This window comes from Coregonus lavaretus (assembly GCF_964263955.1).
Source record: "Coregonus lavaretus genome assembly, chromosome: 33".
NCBI classification, from domain to species: domain Eukaryota; kingdom Metazoa; phylum Chordata; class Actinopteri; order Salmoniformes; family Salmonidae; genus Coregonus; species Coregonus lavaretus.
Window position 1 is genome coordinate 19,905,499 of NC_140020.1, and position 9,330 is coordinate 19,914,828.

A 9,330-nucleotide genomic window follows, 5' to 3' on the forward strand; every position below is an offset into this window, starting at 1 on the left:
CTCTCCGGGAAGCATAAGGGCGGAGGTGTGTGTTTCATGATTAACGACTCATGGTGTAATTGTAGTAACATACAGGAACTCGAGTCCTTTTGTTCACCCGACCTAGAATATCTCACAATCAAATGCAGACCGTATTATCTCCCAAGATAATTTTCTTCGGTTATAGTCACGGCCGTGTATATCCCCCCTCAAGCCGATACCACGACGGCCCTCAAAGAACTTCACTGGACTTTATGCAAACTGGAAACCACATATCCCGAGGCTGCATTTATTGTAGCCGGGGATATTAACAAAACAAATTTGAGGACTAGGCTGCCGAAGTTCTATCAACATATCGACTGTTGTACTCGCGCTGCCAAAATCCTTGACCATTGCTAATCGTACTCCAGGATGGTTATAAGGCCCTCCCCCGCCCTCCTTTCGGGCAAATGTGACCACGACTCCATTTTGCCCCTCCCTTCCTATAAGCAGAAACTCAAACAGGAAATACCCTTGCTAAGGACTATTCAAGTGCGAACTACCGCATTCAACCATGGCAAGGTGACTGGGAATATGGCAGAATACAAACAGTGTAGCTACTCACTCCGCAAGGCAATTAATCTGGCAAAATATCAGTATAGAGTCAAAGTGGAATCGCAATTCAACGGCTCAGACACGAGACGAATGTGGCAGGGTCTACAGACAATCACAGACTGCAAAAGGAAAACCAGCCACGTTGCCGACACCGATGTCTCGCTTCCAGACAAGCTAAACACCTTCTTCGCCCGCTTTGAGGATAACACAGTGCCACTGACGAGGCCCACTACCAAGGACTGTGGCCTCTCCTTCTCCGTGGCCGACGTGATTAAGACATTTAAGCATGTTAACCCCCGCAAGGCTGCCGGCCCAGACGGCATCCCTAGCCGCGTCCTCAGAGCATGCGCAGACCAGCTGGCTGATGTGTTTATGGACATATTCAATGGACATACTCTCCCTTTCCCAGTCTGCTGTTCCCACATGCTTCAAGATGGCCACCATTGTTCCTGTACCCAAGAAAGCAACGGTAACTGAACTAAATGACTATCGCCCTGTAGCACTCACCTCTGTCCTCATGAAGTGCTTTGAGAGACTAGTCAAGGATCATATCACCTCTACCTTACCTGTCACCCTAGACCCACTTCAATTTGCTTACCGCCCAAATAGCTCCACAGACGATGCAATTGCCATCACGCTGCACACCGCCCTATCCCATCTGGACAAGAGGAATACCTATGTAAGAATGCTGTTCATTGACTATAGCTCAGCATTCAACACCATAGTACCCTCCAAGCTCATCATCAAGCTCGAGGCCCTGGGTCTGAACCCCGCCCTGTGCAACTGGGTCCTGGACTTCCTGACGGGTCGCCCCCAGGTGGTGAAGGTAGGAAACAACATCTCCACTTCGCTGATCCTCAACACTGGGGCCCCACAAGGGTGCGTGCTCAGCCCCTTCCTGTACTCCCTGTTCACCCATGACTGCGTGGCCAAGCACGCCTCCAACTCAATCATCAAGTTTGCAGACGACTCAACTGTAGTAGGCTTGATTACCAACAATGACGAGACCGCCTACAGGGAGGAGGTGAGGGCTCTGGGAGTGTGGTACCAGGAAAATAACCTCTCACTCAACGTCAACAAAACAAAGGAGATTATCGTGGACTTCGGGAAACAGCAGAGGGTGCACCCCCCTATCCATATCGACGGGACCGCAGTGGAGAAGGTGGAACGCTTCAAGTTCCTCGGCGTACACATCACCGACAAACTGAAATGGTCCACCCACGCAGACAGTGTGGTGAAGAAGGTGCAACAGAGCCTCTTCAACCTCAGGAGGCTGAATACATTTGGTTTGGCACCTAAAACCCTCACAAACTTTTACTGATGCACAATTGAGAGCATCCTGTCGGGCTGTATCATCACCTGGTACGGCAACTGCACCGCCCGCAACCGCAGGGCTCTCCAGAGGGTGTTGCAGTCTGCTGAACGCATTATCGGGGGCAAACTACCCACCCTCCAAGACACATACAGCACCCGATGTCACAGGAAGGCCAAAAAGATCATCAAGGACATCAACCACCCGAGCCACTGCCTGTTCACCCCGCTATCATCCAGAAGGCGAGGTCAGTACAGGTGCATCAAAGCTGGGACAGAGAGAATGAAAAACAGCTTCTATCTCAAGGCCATCAGACTGTTAAATAGCCATCACTAGCACATTAGAGGCTGATGCTGCCTACTGAAATCACTGGCCACTTTAAGAAATGGAACACTAGTCATTTTAATAATGTTTACAGTCACTTTAATGATGTTTACATATCTTGCACTACTCATCTCATATGTATATACTGCATTCTATTCTATAATATTCTACTGTATCTTAGTCCATGCCGCTCTGTCACTGTCTTGTCCATATATGTATATTTTCTTAAATTCCATTCCTTACTAGTTTTGTGTGTATTAAGTATATGTTGTGAAATTGTTAGATATTGCTTGTTAGATATTACTGCACTGTTGTAGCTAGAAGCACAAGCATTTCACTACACCCACTATAACATCTGCTAAACACGTGTATGTGACAAATAACATTTGATTTGATTTGGTAAAATGAAACTATTTTGGTTTGTTAGAATAAGGAACCCATACTCTCAAAAAGAGAGAAATAAAGCCGAGAAGCGGCAAAGAAAGAAAACATAAACATGTAGAACCAGGAGAAATGTAGAAAACAATTAGGTAAAGCTAAAGGTTACCTGTCGGGGGAAGTATTGGGCCACTAGAGCCGTCTTAAATTCAGGACACCCATGGAAAAACCTCACAATCCCTCTGTGCTTATAAGACCAAGGAGCTGATCGTGGACTATAGGAGAAAGAGAGGAGAGCACACCCCCCTGCACATCGACAGGGCTGTTGTGGAGCTGGTCGAGAGCTTGATGTCCACATCACTAAGGACTTAACATGGTCCACACACACCCGCATAGTCGTGAAGAGGGCACGGCAGCGCCTCTTCCCCCTCAGGAGGCTGAGAAGATTTGGCATGGGCCCTCAGATCTTCAAAACGTTCTACAGCTGCACCATCGAGAGCATCTTGACTGGCTGCATCACCGCTTGGTATGGCAAATGCACTACCCTTGACCACAAAGCGCTACAGAGGATGGTGTGGACAGCCCAATACATCACTGGAGCCGAGCTCCCTGCCATCCACAACCTCAATATCAGGCAGTGTCAGAGGAAGGCCCGAAAAATTGCTAAAGACTCCAGCTACCCAAGCTGTTCACTCTGCTACCGGAGCATCAGCTCTCGGACCAACAGGTTTCGAGACAGCTTCTACCCCCAAGCCATAAGACTACCAAATAGCCAGACTGCCAAATAGTCAATTAATGGTACCCGAACTATCTGCACTGACTCTATATTTCACTGACCCTACGCACACTCATTAGATTTGATATACACACCATATTCACACTCACTCACATACACTACATTGTCACTCCCACACAAAACTCCCACACATTCACATACACTATATACACACACACACAAATAACACACACACACACGCATACCGACACAACACAAACACACATACAGTACATACTGTACACACATCCACACTCACACACACAGTTTTACACTCATCATATGCTGCTGCTGCTACTCTGTGATTAATTTTTACTGATATTATTATCTATCCTGATGCCTAGTTACCCTGCCTTCATGTACATATCTACCTCAAATACCTCGTACCTCTGCACATTGATCTGGTACTGGTGGTCCCTGTATACAGCTCCATTCTTGTGTATTTTATTTTATTCCTCTTGTGTTACTATTTTCTTAAGCAGGCATTTCATGGTAAAGTCTACACCAGTTGTAGTCGGCGCATGTGACAAATATAATTTGATTTGATTTGATTTGATTTGTAACTTTAACCACATGAGACATGATGCTGGTGTTTTAATCTAAAGGTTAAACAGGCTTATTTGTGGTCTCAGTCATTGAAAGGATGTATGAACATGTGGAATTTCTGAGCCACAAACAGCATGAGATCAGACACAACCTCTCACATGGTTGTATTTTCATGTGTGTTTAAGCATCAATAGGAGCATCATGTTTCAAGGAACCTACCAGTCGGCTGTACTGGTTTACTTGCAGAGTGGTGAAAAGGTAGGAAATAGATCTCATAGACAGCCAGCTTTGTGTGTAACGATTAGGATCTCTTGTCTGTGGCTTATGAAATAAGGAACTGCAGCAAAAACCAATCAAACGTGATACATTTCATTTTAGGACAATAACCTCTCACATCAGATGTGATAACTCTCAGCAGAAACACATGACATAAAAATACATCTAAATGTTGTATGAGTACACAATGTCCCTTGTCCATTAACAGGAAGAATGTGGAACCAATCAATGAAGAACATGGCTGTGCTTTAAAGCAGATTTCATAGATTTCTACAAAGGCATTATGTTATAGGTTACACATATTATAACATTTGTTATACAATAATGTAGGCTACACTGTTTATCATGTGTTTGCTGTAAAATACATTAAAACATTGTTTATGGCATTCCTTCGAGCCAAATTCTGCATAGTATTGTATGTCTATAACATGCACTTGTAGTAAGGGGGGTTTGGACAAAAGTGACTTGCAGTTATACGAACCGGCTGGAAACGCTCTCTTTCTCTCTCTCTCTCTCAAGGTTATTAAGTGAGCGTTTTCCAAAACTATTACTGACTGTATGCATAAAGTTATATCCAAACATTTTCAAAGATGAAGAATTGCTCATTGTGCAAAGACATACAGTATATACAGTTGAAGTCGGAAGTTTACATACAACTTAGCCAAATACATTTAAACCCCTTTTTTTTTTTTTACAATTCCTGACATTTAATCCTAGTAAAACTTCCCTGTCTTAGGTCAGTTAGGATCACTACTTTATTTTAAGAATGTGAAATGTCAGAATAATAGTAGAGAGTGTCACGATCGTTGCAGGAAGCGGACCAAGGCGCAGCGTGGTAAGCGTACATCTTTATTAATTAACGTACTAAACACACACGAACAAAACAACAAACCAAACGATACGTGAAGTCCTAGGTTAACACCAAAACAAACCATACGGAACAAGATCCCACAATAAACAGTGCCAAACAGGCTGCCTAAGTATGGTCCCCAATCAGAGACAACAAGCAACAGCTGCCTCTGATTGGGAACAACCCTGGCCAACATAGAAATACATGAACTAGAACAAAACATAGAAAATAACACATAGAAAATCCACACCCTGGCTCAACATATAAGAGTCCCCAGAGCCAGGGCGTGACAGAGAGAATGATTTATTTAAGCTTTTATTTCTTTTATCACATTCCCAGTGGGTCAGAGGTTTACATACACTCAATTAGTATTTGGTAGCATTGGCATTAAATTGTTTAACTTGGGTCAAACGTTTCGGGTAGCCTTCCACAAGCTTCCCACAATAAGTAGGGTGAATTTTGGCCCATTCCTCCTGACAGACCTGGTGTAACTGAGTCAGGTTTGTAGGCCTCCTTGCTCGCACCCGCATTTTCAGGTCTGCCCACAAATGTTCTATAGGATTTAGGTCAGGGCTTTGTGATGGCCACACCAATACCTTGACTTTGTTGTCCTTAAGCCATTTTGCCACAACTTTGGAAGTATGCTTGGGGTCATTGTCCATTTGGAAGACCCATTTGCGACCAAGCTTTAACTTCCTGACTGATGTCTTGAGATGTTGCTTCAATATATCCACATAATTTTCCTTCCTCATGATGCCATCTATTTTGTGAAGTGCACCAGTCCCTCCTGCAGCAAAGCTCCCCCACAGCATGATGCTGCCACCCCCGTGCATCACGGTTGGGATGGTGTTCTTCGACTTGCAAGGACCCCCTTTTTCCTCCAAACATAATGATGGTCATTATGGCCAAACAGTTCTATTTTTGTTTCATCAGACCACAGGACATTTCTCCAAAAAGTACGATCTTTGTCCCCATGTGCAGTTGCAAACCGTAGTCTGGCTTTTTTATGGTGGTTTTGGAACAGTGGCTTCTTTCTTGCTGAGCGGCCTTTCAGGTTGTGTCGATATAGGACTTGTTTTACTGTGGATATAGATACTTTTGTACCTGTTTCCTCCAGCATCTTCACAAGGTCCTTTGCTGTTGTTCTGGGATTGACTTGCACTTTTCGCACCAAAGTACGTTAATCTCTAGGAGACAGAACGTGTCTCCTTCCTTAGCAATATGACGGCTGCGTGGTCCCATGGTGTTTATACTTGCGTACTATTGTTTGTACTGATGAATGTGGTACCTTCAGGCGTTTGGAAATTGCTCCCAAGGGTGAACCAGACTTGTGGAGGTCTACAATCTTGGCTGATTTCTTTTCATTTTCCCATGATGTCAAGCAAAGAGGCACTGAGTTTGAAGGTAGGCCTTGAAATACATCCACAGGTACACCTCCAATTGACTCAAATGATGTCAAGTAGCCTATCAGAAGCTTCTAAAGCCATGACATAATTTTCGGGAATTTTCCAAGCTGTTTAAAGGCAACGTCAACTTAGTGTATGTAAACTTCTGACCCACTGGAATTGTGATACAGTGAATTATAAGTGAAATTGTCACACCCTGGCTCTGGGGACTCTAATATGTTGAGCCAGGGTGTGTAGAGTCTATGTGTTTTGGTTCTACGTTCTATTCTAGTATTGTGTTTCTATGTTGGCCAGTGTGGTTCTCAATCAGAGGCAACGAGTATCAGCTGTTGCTTGTTGTCTCTGATTGGGAGCCATACTTAAGCAGCCAGTTTTCCCACAGTGTTTGTGGGATCTTGTTCCTGTTGGTTTGTGTTAGTACCGTTGGACTTCACGTATCGTTTGTTGTTTTGTTTATCGTGTGTACACTTAATTAAAAAAGCATGTTCACCTTCAACGCTGCGCCTTGGTCCTCCTCCTTCGACGATCGTGACAGAAATAATCTGTCTGTAAACAATTGTTGGAAAAATGACTTGTGCCATGCACAAAGTAGATTTGCAAAACTATAGTTTGTTAACAAGAAATTTGTGGAGTGGTTGAAAAACAAGTTTTAATTACTCCAATCTAAGTGTATGTAAACATCCGACTTCAACTGTATAAACGTCTCTACTAATAGTTCTCATGCTTTCTCACTTCAAGACTGCTTTAAGCCACACAAGCATCCGCTTTAAGCCACACAAGCATTTTTATAACTACACCCAATGCAGTATACTGTCGGTATTGCTAATAAATTAAAGTTTTGCTTCTTTATTTCAGTGAACAATTCAGAGGCATTGATTGGAAATATTTAAGCACAGAACACATGCCACTGCCAGCATTTGGAAAATGTTACTGACCTTTTCCCCAACTAAAATTATGTTAAACATATACTGGTTTTCATGTATGGTTTTATTGTATTGGAATAATTGTTTGGAGAGCCAAGGACATTACTGGCAAACACTAGCGTACAAATACAATGTTTCTGAAGCATTGTTTTTTCTGCCTAGTCTAAAACTGCCTGGGTATAACTTTGCATGACTGTAAAATGCTAATTGTAGTAAACACATCACTGATAACAAACATTTGACATACTATTAAATTGTATTTGATTGACACTTGATATTTTACAACACTTTACATTAAATTGTTCTTATACATGTGTAGTAAAAATGTAATTACTTCAATAACAACAGTGTTGTTAAATAGGCTAGTATTTGTAGAATAATAATTCAATTGCAAAAAAGGACAGTTCAGAGATTGCCTCATCAAATGTAATGTCATCAAGCTCATGACAAGCTAGTCCACTGTGCATGAACCAATTTACAGTTCAGGTTATGGGGCTGAAGAGTGGAGCCAAAAGAGTGAAAATAGAGACGTGTTAAAAGACCCAGAGGCCACAGCGGTGGATCGTCTTTCCAAATGACATACTTTCCACATGGTCTTATGGTAATAGATATTGCCTCACAATAAGGAACTGCAACAAATAACTAATCAAGCATGATACATTTCATTTTAGGACAATAACCTCTCACTCTCAGCAGAAACACATTACATAAAAAAACATCTAAATGTTGTATGAGTACACAATGTTCCTTGACCATTAACAGGAAGAATGTGGAACCAATCAATGAAGAACATGGCTGTGCTTTAAAGCAGATTTGGGGTTAACGTCATTCATAGATTTCTACAAAGGCATCACGTTATAGGCTACACATATTATAACATTTGACATGTTATACAATCATGTTGGCTACTCTGTTCATCATGTGTTTGATATAAAATACATTCAAATGATGATGGATGGTTTATGGCAGGCTTCCTCAACTGGCGTACCGCCAGTCCTTTTTAAATGTTTTAATGTTGGACACAAAAGACAATAAAAACACCAGCAAATCCGCTCCAAGTTATAAAAATTTTGGAAATCTGTTCCAAAGTATTCCCACGCATAATAGATATATATATATATATATATATATATATATATATATATATATGTGATTGTATACAAATGTAAGCAAGGTTTGAAATTATTATGTAGCAAGGTTTGAAATTATTAAGTTTTAGTCAAATATTATATCTGTTTGGGCTTCTTGTGGTCAATTTGCAGTCCACAAATTATTTGTAATTATGTTCTGGCCCCCTGACCATCCGCTCAACAAAAAAATTGTCCCACGGCTGAATCTAATTTATGTTCCCTGGTTTATGGCATTCATTCCAGCCAAATTCTGCAAATGAATGTAAGTCTATAACAAGCACTTGCAGTTATATGACCCGGCTGGAAACTCTATCTCTCTGTCTCTCTGTCTCTCTGTCTCTCTGTCTCTCTTGCTCTCCCTCTCCTTCTGACTTTTTGTGTTGGACAAACTTTTTATGCACAAGGTTATTAAGTGTTTTCCAAAACGATTACTGTTGCATAAAGTTATATGTAAACATTTTCAATGATGAAGAATTGCTCATTATGCAACGACATACAGTATTTCCTCCAATAATAATTTGTACTTTGTTTGGTTTAAACACTCATGATTCTATGTAAACATAAAGGGATATTATTTTGTACTTACATTTCCTTATTAGCTGAACAAATGGTAGAGAATACACATGTTCCTTGCGTTGTCTTAGATAGAGAGTAAAACTGTAGGCACAAAGTTACGATACACTTTACATGATCAAGGAACTGTAATGTAGCTTCCCTCAATTTGACATAAACACAGAACCAGCCTCTCTAGCTCCCAAATTGAGAAAGTGGATGCAAAGGTTATAAACATTCTTGATTGCAGCTGATATTAGGAACAAAGCTAGGAGATGAGCAATG